This window comes from Ailuropoda melanoleuca, chromosome 2, assembly GCF_002007445.2.
Source record: "Ailuropoda melanoleuca isolate Jingjing chromosome 2, ASM200744v2, whole genome shotgun sequence".
Lineage (NCBI taxonomy): Eukaryota > Metazoa > Chordata > Mammalia > Carnivora > Ursidae > Ailuropoda > Ailuropoda melanoleuca.
Window position 1 is genome coordinate 197,820,358 of NC_048219.1, and position 20,620 is coordinate 197,840,977.

Here is a 20,620-nt window from a genome sequence, read left to right on the forward strand (position 1 = left end):
GCTTCTTCCTCTCCCACTCCCCCCTGCTTGTGCTCCCTCTCTCGCTGGCTGTCTCTGTCAAATAAATAAATAAAATCTTTAAAAAAAAGAATTATTGTCATTTTTATAACACTCACATTTCCATCCATGTACGTTTGCAGAATGTGTGTGCATTTATTCATGTCTTCGGTCCATTCATCTTAATATGTTGTGGCTTTAAGAAGAGCGGAACAGTTATGTGCGGGAGGAAGCGCACGATGATACGAATCGACGCTGGGGGATGGGCTCCTGAGAACTCATCATCCTGTCCTCTCTGGTCGGTGTATCTTTGAAACTATCTGTGAAAATTAAAAACAAATCTGCCTTCCACTCACCTAGTCATTTGCTTCATATACGTTCTTCATCTTTCTTTCAAAGTCTGTTCTTTTTATTTTTTGCAACTGTGACCAGGATTGCTCTCCATATATATTTGATATTGTTGGTTTGCACTGTCTTTATAAAACATAAGCAGCAAAGCAGAGGTTGAATATAGCTCTCTGTTCATTGATTCGTATAAATGGAACACAAAATTCCTGAGTGCTTTTCAATAATTCATGGTTTTATAAACATGGAAATTCATTTCAATGTGTCTCGAGGAGAATGCTGCACTAAGGCCCCTGGGGCGTCAAGGTGCGGCTCTGGCGTCCTGGGTCTGAGGCACAGAGTGGGGAGACCAGGCCCTGGTGGCTCTGGGGCTCCTTCATGCTGGATCCTTGCTTGACCCCGAGAGATCATGGACCAGAAGCTGCATGGGAGCCCCACCTTGGGGGTGACCGAGGGGCATCCAGCTGAAGGTGCTGATGCCTCTGACCCTCGGGTGGGTCCAGCAGCGAAGGCCAGTAGGGTTCAGGGGCAGCTGGGCATCCTGCACAAAAGGCATTCTCCAGAGACTCTGATGCCACCCCTTGCACGGTCCGCAGAGCCACAGACCAGCCTTTACCTGCATTGGGGTCTTCCACCTGCTGTGTGGTCTTGGGCAAGAATCTTACATGTCAGAGTCCTGGTTTTTTGTATACAAAATTTCTATTCTAATATCTGCCTTTAGAGTGTTTGTGAGATGACACATACCCAAGAGACTTGTGCAGAATTTGCACATAACCTGCAAGGAGGAGCATTTCCTCTCATCTGGCTTTGTTACTTAGCGTCGTGGAGACACTCTGTGCCGGGAGTGCTTCAGAAGAGGGGTGACCAGGGGGGCAGAGCACCTGCCCGCTCGGACCATAGAGAGAGGAGATGGGCATCTTGGTATCTCTTCTCCTCTGTCAATTAAGCGTGTGGTTGTAAGAAAAGATAGCTTTCTTAATAACAACCTCACTTTCCTTAATAAAAATAGCACCCAAATGCCCTGAATGTAGGAGCATTTTCAGAGTTGGCAGTTTGGCCGTACCATGTGGCCCTAACTCTGTTTCTCTAGGTGGGACCTTCATCTTGGGTCCAAGGCCAAGGGTCACTTTCCCCATCACAGTGGCCTTTGGGGAAATGTTGACCTCCCTGAATTCTGACCTGTGGGTCAGTAACAATTTTCTTGATTCTCCCGTTGCTCTCAGCCTCAGGGAATAGGACGAGATTAGAATGTTGGTCACATCCTCTAGGTTGGAACACAGGCACGCACACACACAACTACAAAGTGGGATTGTCTGGCCCTGCAGGCTGTGTCCTGGGAGCAAAGATCTTGCTGGGGTCTCTTACTATCACAACTCTGGGCAACCACTCCAACGAGAGCATATCACCACCACCAGCCCCGTCACCCGAGTGCCTCTAGGCACCCAGCCTTGGCGGGGTTTCCCAGTGCTGGGGGCTCCTCTGGACCCCACCGTGACCCAAGGGGGATGGAGCCCTCTCGTACGACCAACCCCATGCCTCTGCCAAGGGGGTCCCCCCGGTCTTCCCTAACCGTAGCTTCAAAACACAAATAGGATGATGTTCACAAGTTTCCGGTATGAACACTTTCCACGTTAGCCCGACTCCTTCATGCCTATCCATCCGTGTGTGGGCTCTGTCCCTTATTCATCGATGCCCAGAGCTTTGGTGGCAATGAAAAGTCAAGTCATTTCATTTTATGGATGAGACAGTCCAGGCTGCATCTCCTGGCCCCAAACCACAGAGAGAAAAGTTCAAAACAAATTGAGAAGTAAAACAGTGGTATCACCACCCCCAAACACCTCGTGGCTCCAAACCAGGTTGGAGCCGCTCTGGGCGGTTGTCCCTGTCACTTCACGGCCCTCCTGGGCAGGGTTGGTCCAGGAATACTGCTGGCTCAGGAGCGCCGCTGCCCCGTGAGGCCGCCCAGCCGGGGGACAGCTTGATCGGGTCGTGGGGAGCAGGCTGAGGGCTGGTCTCTTGCGCTCCCTGCCCTGCTCTGGCTCCAGCCCCAGTGGCTGGTCCTCCTGTAGCAGGAGAGGAGAGGAGAGGAGAGGAGGTCGGCCTGCCCGGGGTTGACTCCTCTGTGGCCTGCGTGAGGGTGCCTGGGTGGCTGACCTGGTGTTAGTGCTCTGCCCCTGCCCTGTGCTGTGTTCCAGGCCCTTCCCTCGCTGGCCTTTCGCTCTTTCCAATCACCTGCCTCCCTGACTGGCTCACGCCCCCCCTTCCAGCCTGCTTGCCATGCGGAGGGCACACGGTGGCTTCAGCAGGGACCCCCACCAAGTCGCGATTTAGAATATTTCCGCTGCTTCAAATGGGTGTTCCATTTTGCACTTTTCCCAACAAATTCTAATTTTTTCATTGAGATACACTCTTGGCAATTTTTGGATATTGTATTTTCAGTAGAAATTCAGAAACAAAAATTTTAAGTTAACAACACTTCTAGGATATGAGCTGGGTTTTAGAGACACTGACCCCTTGCCTGTCACGACCGTTAAGGACATCTGTCCTCATCTCTCGTTTCAACTCTGTTAGCTCTTCGGGTGTTTAAACCGTGTGTGGGGCTAAATCCGTCAGCGTGCTCCTTTACAAATTCTGGATTTCATACCCTGGTCATGAAGACCTTCTTTATCCCGGGATTATAAAAATGTATTTTCCTATATTTTCTTCTGCTTTTTTAAAAAATATTTTTTAATTATATTATGTTAGTCACCATACAGTACATCCCTAGTTTTTGATGTAAAGTTCGATGATTCATTAGTTGCGTGTAACACCCAGTGCACCATGCAATACGTGCCCTCCTTACTACCCATCACCAGTCTATCCCATTCCCCCACCCCCTCCCCTCTGAAGCCCTCAGTTTGTTTCTCAGAGTCCATAGTCTCTCATGCTTCATTCCCCTTCTGATTACCCCCCTTTTCGTTATCCCTTCCTTCCCCTACCGATCATCCTAGTTCTTATGTTCCATAGATGAGAGAAATCATATGATAATTGTCTTTCTCTGCTTGACTTATTTCACTTAGCATTATCTCCTCCAGTGCCGTCCATGTTGCAGCAAATGTTGAGAACTCGTTCTTTCTGATAGCTGAGTAATATTCCGTTGTATATATGGACCACAGCTTCTTAATCCAGTCATCTGTTGAAGGGCATCTCGGTTCCTTCCATGATTTAGCTATTGTGGACAGAGCTGTCTTCTGCTTTTTTTATAGTTAAAAACATGTGGATATTTTCTTTGTCAGGAACCTGTGTTTGAGTATAACATGAATAAACATAAGAATCTGGTTTTCAGATGGAAACTTATTTCCAACCGTATGTAGTGAGAAGTTTCCACACTGAATTGAAAGGCACCTACCTTACGTACGGTATTATAATACAATAAACGGTCATTTTGGAGCACGTTGAGCTGTCTGTCCATCCCATTGACCTGCTTGTGCATTTCTGTGCCAGCATTTAATTGTTCTGATTAATATTGCTCTATAGTCTGATTTATTAAATAGGCAAAGTCTCCCAATGTAGTCTTAATTTTCATAAATTTCTTGGCAAATTTTACATATTTATGTACACTTCCAAGTAGAATTTTAGAATCAACATTTCAAGTAAAAAATTCCTTTGCCATGTCAGTTTGAGTTGGGTTGAATTTAATATTTAGCCTGGGAGGTCTCACATCCTTACCTAGCACCTTTTACACCCGGAAACAAGATGCGTCTTGGTTTTCACAAGCCCGTGTGTCCTTCAGGAAAGTTGTATCATTTTCATTACGTGGACTATGCGTGTGTTCCGTTAAATGTGTTGCCAAATATTTCCTGGCATTTCTTCCAAATGTGAACACAGTTTCTTCTGTGACATTCCGCATCTGTTAGTGGGGTGCGTCAGCCTTTCGTGCGTTCTGGGTCCTTGCCCCGGGGCACAGCTGGCCTGCACAGCGCCTCCGTGTCGATGGGCACAAGGCGCTGGCCCCAGGGGATGCAGCCGCTAGCCCAGGACATGGCAGTGAGGGGCCCCCTTGCTCTGGGGACACAAAGTGTGAGCAGGGCTGGTTCCGCCCGAGGCCCCTCTCTTTGGCGTGTAGATGGCCACCTTCTCCCTGTGTCCTCACAAAGTCTTCCTGCTGTGTCTGTGTCCTGATCCCCTCTTACAGGGACATCGGCCATATTGGCTCAGGGGCACCCACATGACCTCATTTAACTCACTTCTTTGCAGGGCTTCTCTGAGGTACTGGCGTTTGCATCTTCAACCAATGAATGTGGGGGGACCGAGTCAGCCCATAACGAGCTCTACAGGCTTCTCTGTGACACCCTTGGATTGTCCACATACAAGTAATATCATCTGCAAATAAGGTACCTTTATCTCCCTTTGCCAATATTCTGCTAAGATGAATTATTGTTAGAAACCTTGTAAATAAAGCAGAAGGGTGTCTTACTGATCTTTTAATGTCATTCTTGAACAGTATCTAAGGGGGCCGCCTGGAGATTACTTGATTCTTGAGGGGAATGCATCTTTGTTTGGCACATTATTTACTGAGCAGGGCCAATACTGGGTGAAATTTCACATGAACTTGCAGATTTTTGTTAGCGGGAATGCAAATGACTCCTGACTTTTATGAACGGGAACTACGAACCTTTCGGCGCTGTTGCCTTCCAGGACCTGACGGTTTTACCGCTGACCCGGCAACCTTGGGCCAACATTCTTTTCCCATTGCTTGTAAATATCCATTTCCCGAAATGCTCTCGGTGGCTTAGCCATCTTGGTGGTCCTCTCATTAAGGAGTTACAGAAATCACCGGCACCTTTGTTTTTAGGAGAGTCTTTCGATCACACTCGGACAGATTGTACATGCATACTGTGTGTAAGGCTGACCCAAGGTAGCCCCACTGTCTCTGAAATAATTTCCTTTAAGCATTATAATAAGCCATTACGGTCTGTTTATTATACGTGCTCCCCGAGCTCTGAGCGCTCCTCTATACTTTCCTCCAAAGGGAGCAGCACACTTTTGCCCAGTGAGCACGGATTTGTCCATATATGGGGATGGGACATGCACAAGCCCTTGCTGCCTTTCGCTCTGAGCTGAGCGAATTCTGCAATATGGCGGTGCTGATGGAGTTCACCTGATGGCTCTGGGCCCTCCTCCTTCCACCTCGTGTATTTTGTGTCACATGTTCTTGACCCTTGCCGGCTGTAAAAGGTGTGCAGGTGATGGTGTTAGATCCAGTGCAGAGAAACACAGCGCTGTGCTCTGCACGTGGAAATGCAAACTTACGGAGACTCTGCAGCATTGAAGAGAAGTTGGGGGATCCCGAGGGCGGGGACAAGCAGGTGATAAGAAGATGCGGAACAGAAGGCCTCATGTCATCAGGGACCAAGCGTGTCGTCCACACCACTGATCCCCAGGCAGATCCAGACCTTGGGACGGAAGAGGTCAGCTCTCCTGCGATGGGCACGTGGCCATCGTGCGGGGCTGTGAACACCCAGGATGCACCTTTCTGTCCCTTCCCAGTGCCAAAGGTCATAGATTATTCTTCTCGTTGCTCCCCTCCCCTCCCCGTGTGTCCGCTGTCCCCCGTCTGTCTGTGCCCTGTCCGCTCTGTCCTGCTGTGTGGGCCATGACCTAAAAACAGGTGAAGAGCAACAAAGGTGAAAGTAGGTGCTGACCAATGGGAGCACCGCGGGGCTCCGGCCTGAAGTGCAGCATGCACGGCCGGTCTCTGAGCGCTGCTCGTTGTAGGGCGAGTGTCTAGACATCGTCTGCTTGCTGTGCTTTGCTGTCTTTGCTCTTGTGGATTCCCCGGTAAAAGGGACAGGCATTATTTTCAGGGGCTGTCTTTCTATCCCTTCTTCCCCAGAACCTGGACAGGATTTTCTCTGTCCCCACAGAGAAATAACAGACCTGCATGGAGACAGCAGACTTCCTCAAGGATGCAGGGGAGGGGGCGGCGGGCACCCGAGCTGGGGGTGGGGGAGGCTGTCACCAGTGGACAGGGAATGGAGCTACGCGTTGGCACCTGCCCTGGTCACTCTCCTTCCTGGATGCCGCCCACAAGACGCTGATGTGTCAGAGCCACATGCCCAGGTGGGAAGGGTCAGCCCAGGACGATGAAGGCTGGACAGCCTATCATGTTCTAGAACAAGCCTCCAGGCCTGGATACCACAACAGACGGCTGTGTCACTTCCCTCTTGCAGTTGCAGTCCCGATGCAGTAGCCCATTTTCCCCTGCTTTCAGCCCCCAAAAGGCCATCTTTCCTCCTTCACTGTGTGCTCCTTGTACCCTTCCTAGAGAGCTCCGAGGGCCCGCAAACGGTCTCCCCTTGGCTGCCCCTCGTCACCCTGAAGAAGTGGGGCAGTTATCGCCAAGACTCCTGAAGGATCCACAGAATGGCCACTTCTCCGGGTGCAGGGCTGAGCCAGCATCCAGCCTGGGCCCCCGCTGCCCGAGGTCTCTCTGGAGCTCTCTGCCCAATTTCCCTGGAAATACCATCCGCGTCTCCTCTCCTGCTTCTCGCAGCAGAAGTTATGTCTGTCCTGTCCGTCTAGTCACACATCTAACTCGAGTTGCCCGTTATTTAGGTTAAAAATTTTCTCCCTTTTGCTTGTCCTGTGCTTCACATCAGTCCCGGCCCTCCCAGGCGTTTGCCTGTCGGTCACACGGCTCACCAAACATCTGTCGGTTGTCTGCGCTGGTCCCTGGGGACCTGGGCTGTGTTTGTTCTGCAGGCGGAGCAGGAGGGGACAGAAGGGGAGAGCAGGGATGCAAGAAGGAGAAGGAGGGGCAGAGAGCTTTCCGTGTCCCTGGGGAGCCTCCTCCCTGTGGGTGGTCCTGTCCTGCTGAGCCAGCACCTTATGCACCCTGGGATTTTCTGTCCACGTGAAGAAGCCAGAGACAAAATAGAGAACACGAAGCTCGCATCCACGGTGCTCTTCCTGGGGTGCGGGTTCCCTTGGGGCTCACACCTGCTGGAGGTGCTGGTTAGAGCTGCACTCAGTTTGCATGTTAACGAAAGCACCTGTAAGCCAGGCTCCAATTCTGTGGGAATCCAAAGCTCCCGTGAGAAGCAGAGCATGGACGGGGTGATTCAGGGGTCCCCGTTCCTGGGGGATGCTGTGGGGGCTATGGGGACTGAGGGGATCCTGGATGCCGCCCACAAGACGCTGATGTGTCAGAGCCACATGCCCAGGTGGGAAGGGTCAGCCCAGGACGATGAAGGCTGGACAGCCTATCATGTTCTAGAACAAGCCTCCAGGCCTGGATACCACAACAGACGGCTGTGTCACTTCCCTCTTGCAGTTGCAGTCCCGATGCAGTAGCCCATTTTCCCCTGCTTTCAGCCCCCAAAAGGCCATCTTTCCTCCTTCACTGTGTGCTCCTTGTACCCTTCCTAGAGAGCTCCGAGGGCCCGCAAACGGTCTCCCCTTGGCTGCCCCTCGTCACCCTGAAGAAGTGGGGCAGTTATCGCCAAGACTCCTGAAGGATCCACAGAATGGCCACTTCTCCGGGTGCAGGGCTGAGCCAGCATCCAGCCTGGGCCCCCGCTGCCCGAGGTCTCTCTGGAGCTCTCTGCCCAATTTCCCTGGAAATACCATCCGCGTCTCCTCTCCTGCTTCTCGCAGCAGAAGTTATGTCTGTCCTGTCCGTCTAGTCACACATCTAACTCGAGTTGCCCGTTATTTAGGTTAAAAATTTTCTCCCTTTTGCTTGTCCTGTGCTTCACATCAGTCCCGGCCCTCCCAGGCGTTTGCCTGTCGGTCACACGGCTCACCAAACATCTGTCGGTTGTCTGCGCTGGTCCCTGGGGACCTGGGCTGTGTTTGTTCTGCAGGCGGAGCAGGAGGGGACAGAAGGGGAGAGCAGGGATGCAAGAAGGAGAAGGAGGGGCAGAGAGCTTTCCGTGTCCCTGGGGAGCCTCCTCCCTGTGGGTGGTCCTGTCCTGCTGAGCCAGCACCTTATGCACCCTGGGATTTTCTGTCCACGTGAAGAAGCCAGAGACAAAATAGAGAACACGAAGCTCGCATCCACGGTGCTCTTCCTGGGGTGCGGGTTCTCTTGGGGCTCACACCTGCTGGAGGTGCTGGTTAGAGCTGCACTCAGTTTGCACGTTAACGAAAGCACCTGTAAGCCAGGCTCCAATTCTGTGGGAATCCAAAGCTCCCGTGAGAAGCAGAGCATGGACGGGGTGATTCAGGGGTCCCCGTTCCTGGGGGATGCTGTGGGGGCTATGGGGACTGAGGGGACTGAGGGGAAGGACCTCGCTGACATATAGCATCTTAAAGAGAAGTTTAATTTTGTTTCTTGATTTGGAGCAGTCATGCTNTTCCTGGATGCCGCCCACAAGACGCTGATGTGTCAGAGCCACATGCCCAGGTGGGAAGGGTCAGCCCAGGACGATGAAGGCTGGACAGCCTATCATGTTCTAGAACAAGCCTCCAGGCCTGGATACCACAACAGACGGCTGTGTCACTTCCCTCTTGCAGTTGCAGTCCCGATGCAGTAGCCCATTTTCCCCTGCTTTCAGCCCCCAAAAGGCCATCTTTCCTCCTTCACTGTGTGCTCCTTGTACCCTTCCTAGAGAGCTCCGAGGGCCCGCAAACGGTCTCCCCTTGGCTGCCCCTCGTCACCCTGAAGAAGTGGGGCAGTTATCGCCAAGACTCCTGAAGGATCCACAGAATGGCCACTTCTCCGGGTGCAGGGCTGAGCCAGCATCCAGCCTGGGCCCCCGCTGCCCGAGGTCTCTCTGGAGCTCTCTGCCCAATTTCCCTGGAAATACCATCCGCGTCTCCTCTCCTGCTTCTCGCAGCAGAAGTTATGTCTGTCCTGTCCGTCTAGTCACACATCTAACTCGAGTTGCCCGTTATTTAGGTTAAAAATTTTCTCCCTTTTGCTTGTCCTGTGCTTCACATCAGTCCCGGCCCTCCCAGGCGTTTGCCTGTCGGTCACACGGCTCACCAAACATCTGTCGGTTGTCTGCGCTGGTCCCTGGGGACCTGGGCTGTGTTTGTTCTGCAGGCGGAGCAGGAGGGGACAGAAGGGGAGAGCAGGGATGCAAGAAGGAGAAGGAGGGGCAGAGAGCTTTCCGTGTCCCTGGGGAGCCTCCTCCCTGTGGGTGGTCCTGTCCTGCTGAGCCAGCACCTTATGCACCCTGGGATTTTCTGTCCACGTGAAGAAGCCAGAGACAAAATAGAGAACACGAAGCTCGCATCCACGGTGCTCTTCCTGGGGTGCGGGTTCTCTTGGGGCTCACACCTGCTGGAGGTGCTGGTTAGAGCTGCACTCAGTTTGCACNGAACCTGGACAGGATTTTCTCTGTCCCCACAGAGAAATAACAGACCTGCATGGAGACAGCAGACTTCCTCAAGGATGCAGGGGAGGGGGCGGCGGGCACCCGAGCTGGGGGTGGGGGAGGCTGTCACCAGTGGACAGGGAATGGAGCTACGCGTTGGCACCTGCCCTGGTCACTCTCTTTCCTGGATGCCGCCCACAAGACGCTGATGTGTCAGAGCCACATGCCCAGGTGGGAAGGGTCAGCCCAGGACGATGAAGGCTGGACAGCCTATCATGTTCTAGAACAAGCCTCCAGGCCTGGATACCACAACAGACGGCTGTGTCACTTCCCTCTTGCAGTTGCAGTCCCGATGCAGTAGCCCATTTTCCCCTGCTTTCAGCCCCCAAAAGGCCATCTTTCCTCCTTCACTGTGTGCTCCTTGTACCCTTCCTAGAGAGCTCCGAGGGCCCGCAAACGGTCTCCCCTTGGCTGCCCCTCGTCACCCTGAAGAAGTGGGGCAGTTATCGCCAAGACTCCTGAAGGATCCACAGAATGGCCACTTCTCCGGGTGCAGGGCTGAGCCAGCATCCAGCCTGGGCCCCCGCTGCCCGAGGTCTCTCTGGAGCTCTCTGCCCAATTTCCCTGGAAATACCATCCGCGTCTCCTCTCCTGCTTCTCGCAGCAGAAGTTATGTCTGTCCTGTCCGTCTAGTCACACATCTAACTCGAGTTGCCCATTATTTAGGTTAAAAATTTTCTCCCTTTTGCTTGTCCTGTGCTTCACATCAGTCCCGGCCCTCCTAGGCGTTTGCCTGTCGATCACACGGCTCACCAAACATCTGTCGGTTGTCTGCGCTGGTCCCTGGGGACCTGGGCTGTGTTTGTTCTGCAGGCGGAGCAGGAGGGGACAGAAGGGGAGAGCAGGGATGCAAGAAGGAGAAGGAGGGGCAGAGAGCTTTCCGTGTCCCTGGGGAGCCTCCTCCCTGTGGGTGGTCCTGTCCTGCTGAGCCAGCACCTTATGCACCCTGGGATTTTCTGTCCACGTGAAGAAGCCAGAGACAAAATAGAGAACACGAAGCTCGCATCCACGGTGCTCTTCCTGGGGTGCGGGTTCTCTTGGGGCTCACACCTGCTGGAGGTGCTGGTTAGAGCTGCACTCAGTTTGCATGTTAACGAAAGCACCTGTAAGCCAGGCTCCAATTCTGTGGGAATCCAAAGCTCCCGTGAGAAGCAGAGCATGGACGGGGTGATTCAGGGGTCCCCGTTCCTGGGGGATGCTGTGGGGGCTATGGGGACTGAGGGGACTGAGGGGAAGGACCTCGCTGACATATAGCATCTTAAAGAGAAGTTTAATTTTGTTTCTTGATTTGGAGCAGTCATGCTTTTTGCCATCCCCATGTGCACTTGCAGATACGTATGTATTTTTAACCTTAGTGATTATTGTTTCGGAATTCTTCATTCATTTATTCTTTTAACAAATATTCACTGAGCACCTGCTGAATTCCAGGCACTCTGCTGGACTCTGCAGACAGCGGTGAGTGGTGGCCTTCTGCCCTCACAGTTTGCCTATGAAAGGAGAGTGAAACACACAGGTGTGCATTTTCTGCCTCGACTACAGCAAATTGCCAGAATTGTGCTGGCTTACACAGCAAGAATTTAATTATGACACAGTTCCAGAGGTCAGAGGTCTGATGTGGGTGTCCCTGGGATGACATCCAGGTGATGGCAGGGCTGCTTCCCTCTGGAGGCTCCCGGGCTGTTTTCCACCTTTTCTAGCTTCTAAAGGCACCCACACTTCTTGGCTCATAGTCCCTCCTCTGTCTGCAAAGCCAGCAACCCAGCATCCCTCCAGCCCTGCTTCCACAGCCACATTTCCCTGGACTCTCCCTTCCCGCCTCCTGCTTCCTCTCTAAGGACACCGCGATTACACAGGGCAACCCCGGATAATCCAGGACACTCTCTCTGTTTTAGGGTCAACCAGTGGACAAACTGACTCCTCCTTGGCTTGGTAACCAAACGCAATTACAGGCTCTGGTGATGCGGATGTGGACATCTCCGAAGGGCCGTTATGCAGCCGCCATGCAGACAGAATATCACATGCTTCATTGGGACAGGTGCTATGAAACGACAAAATGCTGCATGACGGAAAGCCGCAGGCAGGATGGCTGGAGAAGGGACACCGTGACACTTCAGTCAGGATGAAGAGGCAGTTAGGCAAGGAAAAGGAATAGANAACCCAGCATCCCTCCAGCCCTGCTTCCACAGCCACATTTCCCTGGACTCTCCCTTCCCGCCTCCTGCTTCCTCTCTAAGGACACCGCGATTACACAGGGCAACCCCGGATAATCCAGGACACTCTCTCTGTTTTAGGGTCAACCAGTGGACAAACTGACTCCTCCTTGGCTTGGTAACCAAACGCAATTACAGGCTCTGGTGATGCGGATGTGGACATCTCCGAAGGGCCGTTATGCAGCCGCCATGCAGACAGAATATCACATGCTTCATTGGGACAGGTGCTACGAAATGACAAAATGCTGCATGACGGAAAGCCGCAGACAGGATGGCTGGAGAAGGGACACCGTGACACTTCAGTCAGGATGGAGAAGAGGCAGTTAGGCAAGGAAAAGGAATAGAAGGCATCCAAGTTGGAAAGGAGGAAGTAAAACTACCTCTGTCTGCACGTGATGCGACCTCACCTGTAGGCCTGTCAGACTCGTCAGAGCACCTGTTAGAGCTCATAGATGAATCCAGTCCAGTTGCAAGATACGGAATAAAAATACAGTCTGCTGTTTTTGTACAACAACAATGAACCATCCGAGAAGGCAGTAAGGAGAGCAACAAAAACAATAAAATACTTAGGAATAAACTTAACTGAGGAGGTGAAACTTAGACACTAGAACTACAAAATGTTGGTGAAAGAAATTTAAAAAGATACAAACAAATGGAAATACATCTTGTGTTTGTGGACTGGAAAACGTGGTATTGCTAAAATGTGGTCTTCCAGATTCAACGCAATCCTTTGCAAAATCCTAGCAGTATTTTATATGGAAATAGAAACCCATCCGAAAATTCATATGGAAGCACAGAAGACGACGGGTAGCACAACCACCTTGAGAAAGAAGAACAAGGCTGGAGGCATCACACTTTCTGATTTCAAAATATATCACAGCCCTACAGTAATTAAAACAGCATGATACTAGCATAAACACAGACATAGAGACGGATGGCATGGAACAGAATCCAGAAAGGCATCCACGCACGCGTGGTCACCTGGTCTTTGACAAGGCTGCCAGGAATACACAATTGAGAAAAGATGGTCTCTTCAACAAGTGGTGCTGGGAAAACAAGCTGGACAGCCACATGCAGAAAAACAAAGCTGGACCCCTATCTCACACCATACACAGAACTCAACTCACAATGAAATAAAGACTTACATGTAAGACCTGAAACTGTAAAAATCCTAGAAGAAAGCATAGGGGGAAGATTTTGTCATTGCTTTTGGATGTAGTTTCCTAGATATGATATTGAAAGCACAGGGAACAAAAGCAAAAGTAGATAAATGGGACTCCATCAAACTAAAAACTTCTGCACAGCAGAGGGACCCATCAATAGTGTGAGAAGGCAACCTACAGAGTGGGAGAAAATATTTGCAAACTACGTATCTGATAAGGAGTTAATATCCAAAATATGAAAGGAATTCATACAACTCAATAGCGAAAAATCAAATAACTAAATTTAACAAAGGACAAAGAATTTGAAGAGACATGTTGCCAAAGAAGACACACAACTAGGCAAGAAGTCCGTGAAAGGTGCTCCACGTCACTGAGCATCAGGAAAATGCAAATCAAAACCACTATGAGATACCACTGCATACCTGTGGGGCTGGCTTTTCTCAACCAACTGAGGGTGAGTGTTGATGGGGACGTGGAACGCCTGCAACCCTCGTGCTCCGTGGGTGGGAATGCAATGGTGCAGCCTCTATGGAGAATATGCTGGAAGCTTCTCAGAAAATTAACAATAGAATTACCATGTGACCCAGCAATCCTGCTTCTGGGTAGTTATCAAAAAGAACTGAAATCATGATCTCTAGAAGATACTTTACGCTGGCGTGCAATGCCACGTTACTCAAGTGGCTGCCACGTGAAGCCAGCCTGAGTGTGCCCTGGAAGACGGGTGCAGAAGATAATATGGTGTGCATGCACTATGGGATGTGACCCACCTCTCAGGAGAAAGAGAACCTGTGATGCGTGACAGCACGGATGACGCTTGAGGACGCGATGCTGAGTGAAATAAGCCGGTCACAGAGGGACGATACTGTATGGTTTTGCCTGTGTGAGGCACCTAGAATTGTGGGACTGGGGGAAGCAGAGAGCAGACAGTGGCTGCTGGGGGCTGGGGGCAGGAGGGTTGGGGGGCACTCCTCAGTTACAGGTGTGAAGATTCTGGTCCAGGTGCGTGAGTTCTAGGGGCTGCTGCCCAGCACGGAGCCTGGAGTTAACAGTCCCGCAGTGTGCACTGGAACCTCTGATGGATGGCAAGACAGAGCAGAGGATGAGCAGGGACCAGTGTCTTCCTCCATGTGGAAGGAGCTCTGAGGCTGCCTGGAGCTGGTGTTCAAGGGTGTGTCCAAAGCATTGGGATGTCGGGGAGGTAGCTGGGGTGGCGCTGTGAGCAGCCTCGAATGTGCATCTCTTTCTGCGTATAAGTGAGAGTCCACTGGACAGTGTTCAGCAGGAGAGGAATTGGTCCAGTTTTCATTCTTCAGTGGCTGTGGATGGAGAACGGATTGATAGGGACAAAGACAAGGCACATTGTGCCGTGAAAGCTTGTAGTAAGCCACGGACTCGGCCTGGTCGATGGGGCTGGGAAAAGCTTTGCAGAGGACACATGGACGCACAGTTAATTAGGCGGACGTGGGAGGTCAGATGGCCGAGAGGCTGGCAAAGGCAAAGGCGTGTAGAGCTTGTCGGAGGTGGGTGAGGGAGGGGCCGCGCGGATGGGATGGAGCGTGGCATGAAAGGAGGCTGGAGACCCCTCAGAGACTGTGGACAGGTCAGATGGGCTCCTGTCCCTCATGGGAGGTGCGGTGGGAGGAGCTGACGTCACGAACTTGGGATTTGAGATCACGTGGGCGACAGTGTGGAGAACAGATGGAGGGGGTAGGGGATCTCCAGGCCATTGCCTATGTCAAGGGATAGAGGACGGGAGCGTGTGTTGAGGTTGGCAGTGGAGAGGAAGAGAAACAGAAACAAGAGGAAAAATGAGGAACTTCAAGGAACACGGTTTGCTGTTGGATTAGATATGCGGTGTCGGTGTGTGTGTCGGTGTGTGTGTGTGTGTGTGTGTGTGTTGCGGGAGGACACTCCCGAGACCCTGGTCTGTAGTACTGGGCAGATGGCGGAGCCCTCCACCCCGACGGGGACCCAAACAGAGGACCACGTCCGGGAGATGCCCGGGTTGGGCTATCGGGAGCTTGTGCGGACTCTTCTCCTGTGCGGTGGCTTTGCAACAGCCACACGCGGGCATCCGGCTGGTGGTGCAGTGGCAGGGTCTGGATCACAAAGGAAAAGCCTGGACTAAACGTACAAATCTGTGAGTCCCACACATGTAGGTGGTGACTGAAGGCCCAGGCGGACCCTCGAGGAACCGCTACATTGGCCCCCACAAGGAGGAGCTTTGTCAGGGGACGCAGCAGTGGCCAGAGGGGAAGGGGACTTGGTTGGCGTGTGGCCCTGGCAGTGAAGGGAGGCTAGTGTTCCCCGAAGACATGGTCCCAGGGCTCGAGATGAGGACCGAGATGAGGACGGAAGTTGTCTTTGCACAGCGATACATGGGGAGATCAGAGGAGCTGCCCTGAGGAGCAACCTCGGGGAAGGGAAGAGGAAGGAAGCACAGGGGGAGCGTTCTTTCTAGAAGTTTCTTAGGTGAACCGAGAGTGCGCGTGGTGCCTGGTGGGGAGTGTGGGGTGAAAGGCAGATTTCCCTCAGAAGCTGAAGGCTGTTGTTGCATTTTCGAGGTGAGAGCCTTCACTGGCCGACTGGAAGTGTGGGGTCACTGCTTCCCGAGGTGCTCCGAGNAAAATCCTAGAAGAAAGCATAGGGGGAAGATTTTGTCATTGCTTTTGGATGTAGTTTCCTAGATATGATATTGAAAGCACAGGGAACAAAAGCAAAAGTAGATAAATGGGACTCCATCAAACTAAAAACTTCTGCACAGCAGAGGGACCCATCAATAGTGTGAGAAGGCAACCTACAGAGTGGGAGAAAATATTTGCAAACTATGTATCTGATAAGGAGTTAATATCCAAAATATGAAAGGAATTCATACAACTCAATAGCAAAAACTCAAATAACTAAATTTAACAAAGGACAAAGAATTTGAAGAGACATGTTGCCAAAGAAGACACACAACTAGGCAAGAAGTCCGTGAAAGGTGCTCCACGTCACTGAGCATCAGGAAAATGCAAATCAAAACCACTATGAGATACCACTGCATACCTGTGGGGCTGGCTTTTCTCAACCAACTGAGGGTGAGTGTTGATGGGGACGTGGAACGCCTGCAACCCTCGTGCTCCGTGGGTGGGAATGCAATGGTGCAGCCTCTATGGAGAATATGCTGGAAGCTTCTCAGAAAATTAACAATAGAATTACCATGTGACCCAGCAATCCTGCTTCTGGGTAGTTATCAAAAAGAACTGAAATCATGATCTCTAGAAGATACTTTACGCTGGCGTGCAATGCCACGTTACTCAAGTGGCTGCCACGTGAAGCCAGCCTGAGTGTGCCCTGGAAGACGGGTGCAGAAGATAATATGGTGTGCATGCACTATGGGATGTGACCCACCTCTCAGGAGAAAGAGAACCTGTGATGCGTGACAGCACGGATGACGCTTGAGGACGCGATGCTGAGTGAAATAAGCCGGTCACAGAGGGACGATACTGTATGGTTTTGCCTGTGTGAGGCACCTAGAACTGTGGGACTGGGGGAAGCAGAGAGCAGACAGTGGCTGCTGGGGGCTGGGGGCAGGAGGGTTGGGGGGCACTCCTCAGTTACAGGTGTGAAGATTCTGGTCCAGGTGCGTGAGTTCTAGGGGCTGCTGCCCAGCACGGAGCCTGGAGTTAACAGTCCCGCAGTGTGCACTGGAACCTCTGATGGATGGCAAGACAGAGCAGAGGATGAGCAGGGACCAGTGTCTTCCTCCATGTGGAAGGAGCTCTGAGGCTGCCTGGAGCTGGTGTTCAAGGGTGTGTCCAAAGCATTGGGATGTCGGGGAGGTAGCTGGGGTGGCGCTGTGAGCAGCCTCGAATGTGCATCTCTTTCTGCGTATAAGTGAGAGTCCACTGGACAGTGTTCAGCAGGAGAGGAATTGGTCCAGTTTTCATTCTTCAGTGGCTGTGGATGGAGAACGGATTGATAGGGACAAAGACAAGGCACATTGTGCCGTGAAAGCTTGTAGTAAGCCACGGACTCGGCCTGGTCGATGGGGCTGGGAAAAGCTTTGCAGAGGACACATGGACGCACAGTTAATTAGGCGGACGTGGGAGGTCAGATGGCCGAGAGGCTGGCAAAGGCAAAGGCGTGTAGAGCTTGTCGGAGGTGGGTGAGGGAGGGGCCGCGCGGATGGGATGGAGCGTGGCATGAAAGGAGGCTGGAGACCCCTCAGAGACTGTGGACAGGTCAGATGGGCTCCTGTCCCTCATGGGAGGTGCGGTGGGAGGAGCTGACGTCACGAACTTGGGATTTGAGATCACGTGGGCGACAGTGTGGAGAACAGATGGAGGGGGTAGGGGATCTCCAGGCCATTGCCTATGTCAAGGGATAGAGGACGGGAGCGTGTGTTGAGGTTGGCAGTGGAGAGGAAGAGAAACAGAAACAAGAGGAAAAATGAGGAACTTCAAGGAACACGGTTTGCTGTTGGATTAGATATGCGGTGTCGGTGTGTGTGTCGGTGTGTGTGTGTGTGTGTGTGTGTGTTGCGGGAGGACACTCCCGAGACCCTGGTCTGTAGTACTGGGCAGATGGCGGAGCCCTCCACCCCGACGGGGACCCAAACAGAGGACCACGTCCGGGAGATGCCCGGGTTGGGCTATCGGGAGCTTGTGCGGACACTTCTCCTGTGCGGTGGCTTTGCAACAGCCGCACGCGGGCATCCGGCTGGTGGTGCAGTGGCAGGGTCTGGATCACAAAGGAAAAGCCTGGACTAAACGTACAAATCTGTGAGTCCCACACATGTAGGTGGTGACTGAAGGCCCAGGCGGACCCTCGAGGAACCGCTACATTGGCCCCCACAAGGAGGAGCTTTGTCAGGGGACGCAGCAGTGGCCAGAGGGGAAGGGGACTTGGTTGGCGTGTGGCCCTGGCAGTGAAGGGAGGCTAGTGTTCCCCGAAGACATGGTCCCAGGGCTCGAGATGAGGACCGAGATGAGGACGGAAGTTGTCTTTGCACAGCGATACATGGGGAGATCAGAGGAGCTGCCCTGAGGAGCAACCTCGGGGAAGGGAAGAGGAAGGAAGCACAGGGGGAGCGTTCTTTCTAGAAGTTTCTTAGGTGAACCGAGAGTGCGCGTGGTGCCTGGTGGGGAGTGTGGGGTGAAAGGCAGATTTCCCTCAGAAGCTGAAGGCTGTTGTTGCATTTTCGAGGTGAGAGCCTTCACTGGCCGACTGGAAGTGTGGGGTCACTGCTTCCCGAGGTGCTCCGAGCTCTTGGCAGACGGCTTGGGCGGAAGCCAAGCCCACTGTTCCGTAACTTCTGCCGCGGGCTCTTCTCTGCCTCGCTCACACGGACCTGCCTCCCTTCGCCTCCAGGATGTGGATGCGAGGTTCTCTCAACCGTTCTCTGCACAGTTTCNAAGCTGAAGGCTGTTGTTGCATTTTCGAGGTGAGAGCCATCACTGGCCGACTGGAAGTGTGGGGTCACTGCTTCCCGAGGTGCTCCGAGCTCTTGGCAGACGGCTTGGGCGGAAGCCAAGCCCACTGTTCCGTAACTTCTGCCGCGGGCTCTTCTCTGCCTCGCTCACACGGACCTGCCTCCCTTCGCCTCCAGGATGTGGATGCGAGGTTCTCTCAACTGTTCTCTGCACAGTTTCTTTATTTTAAAGATTTTATTTATTTATTCGACAGAGATAGAGACAGCCANTTTTTTTTTCCTGATAGAAATTTGTTCCTCCTTCAACCAGAATTTCTAGTCACGACCCCATTCTCCATGGGAGGGGCTACCTACATGAGGTTTGATTAATTGATCTCAATCATCTTGGTTCTGAATAAATTGTTGACCTTTGGCATGCTTATGCATAAGTCCCTGATAGCCACCTCAAATAGCAAATTTCCACAACAATTACATTTCTAGAACATATGCCTGATAAAATTCACACCGCGTTTATGTGTGTGCCCAAAAACCGAGCCTGGGAAAAGCTGGACCAACAGGTCAGACCCGTTTGACAGAACGAGAGGGCACGGAGGGACTTCTCAAAGCTGGAGCTGGATGTCTCGGAGTCTTAATCCCCACGGGCCATCACGGGGACTGGTGAGCTCGGGGACAGCCTAGACTAAGGCTCAGGAGCCCGAGCTGGAGTGCCGCTCTCCAGGGTAACGTCCATGCGGACTGAGAGTGGCCTCCGGGCTTCTCTAACAACCATGAGCCCCGAAGACCACATCCCTGCAGCCCTCAGCTGTGGTTTCCGGAGGCTTCTGAACTGGGCAGGTGACTCTCTGGGAAGCAGGGCCTCTGACACAGTGCTTGGTGCCTCCTTCTGGGGCCTTGGACGCGCCCCATCTGAGACACACCCTAACTGCTCATGGAACATCGTTGGATGAATATCTCGTGAACATTTCCCAGCCGTAGATGGACTGTATTTTTAAAACCATCTGCTCAGAACGGACGGTGCTCCCAATGGCCCCTAACCAATGAGCCAAGAACCCCTTGGATGTCCCAGCTCTGATAATCGGGACAAATGCGAATGAGCGCCCCGTAAGACCGTCCTAATGCCCTTGACGCTTCCTACTGGCATATCAAGGTCACAGATTCATTTAAAGAATCCCAAAGGGCATTTGACCTCAATTTTTATAATTTCCTCACTGAAATTCAAGAGAAACTTCCTAGCTGTTCCCCATTATCCCTTTGTTGCTCAGAAAAGTGAAAGTTTAAATGGCAATTCTCTTTAGAATTTGATATCTCTTCCCAAACATTCTGGGTTTAATTGCTAACGGATTCTTAGAAAATTGAATCACTATATTACATTGTTTACACGCACCAGTGGCCTGGGAGAAGTCGGCAGAGGCCCCGACTTGATAAACAGTGTCTGTTTATCAAGCTGTGAGCACTTTATTAGAAAAGTTTCTATTTGGGAGTTTCCTTCTTTTAAATTTTTTTTTCTTGTCATGTTTATGCCCAAAAGTCTTGAATTAGATCACTGTATGTTAAACCAGGATTTTAGTTTCTTGGTTTCTCCTCGACTGCCCTCCTCGTTGCTGCTATTCACCTTTTCCACTGCGTCAAGAAGCACGCCGGACTATTTGAGTGAAACTGCGGTGCTTGGCCATGGCCCAAGACCCAGCCTCCAGGTCCGTTCTTCCCACGGGGACACCTGGCCCTGGAGCAGCCCCCTCCCTGCCTGGCCTCCAGGTCCCGCCTGCAGAGAAGGGGGTGTGTCTGCAGACTGTTGGCATGTACACTCTGGACCATTACTTCCAGGAGAAAGATGCCTGCAGGTGACAGACCCCGGGGAGAGAAGAAACAGAAGAATAGCTCAGGGTTCTCACTCACATACACAGCAGACGCGAGTCGACTGGCTCATTTCTTTCCTGAAAACAACTATGCTGTCGTCCCATTCCAGTGAAGACCCCCAATGACTATCTGCACCCATAGGTGCTATAGTCTGAGTGTGGTGCATTGGAAAAATGCCGAGATTCCCCATCCCTCCTTGCACTGTGACTTATGGCTCCCGCCATGATGAGGGGAGCTGGCGCCCGTCCCCTGAATTGGGGCAGACCCCAC

At 52.1% G+C, this 20,620-nt stretch overlaps 1 long non-coding RNA gene across 1 annotated transcript in view; it reads right to left on the minus strand.

Moving 5' to 3' along the window:
• Nucleotides 1-3,471: 3,471 nt before the first annotated feature.
• LOC117801176 overlaps nucleotides 3,472-20,620 on the minus strand; it is a 22,579-nt gene continuing 5,430 nt past the window's right edge. Inside the window, exons 2-3 of the long non-coding RNA XR_004623702.1 lie at nucleotides 9,655-11,194; nucleotides 3,472-6,220 (exon numbers count right to left, since the gene is read on the minus strand). This is a non-coding gene — a long non-coding RNA (uncharacterized LOC117801176). The remainder of the gene's footprint in view (nucleotides 6,221-9,654; nucleotides 11,195-20,620) is intronic.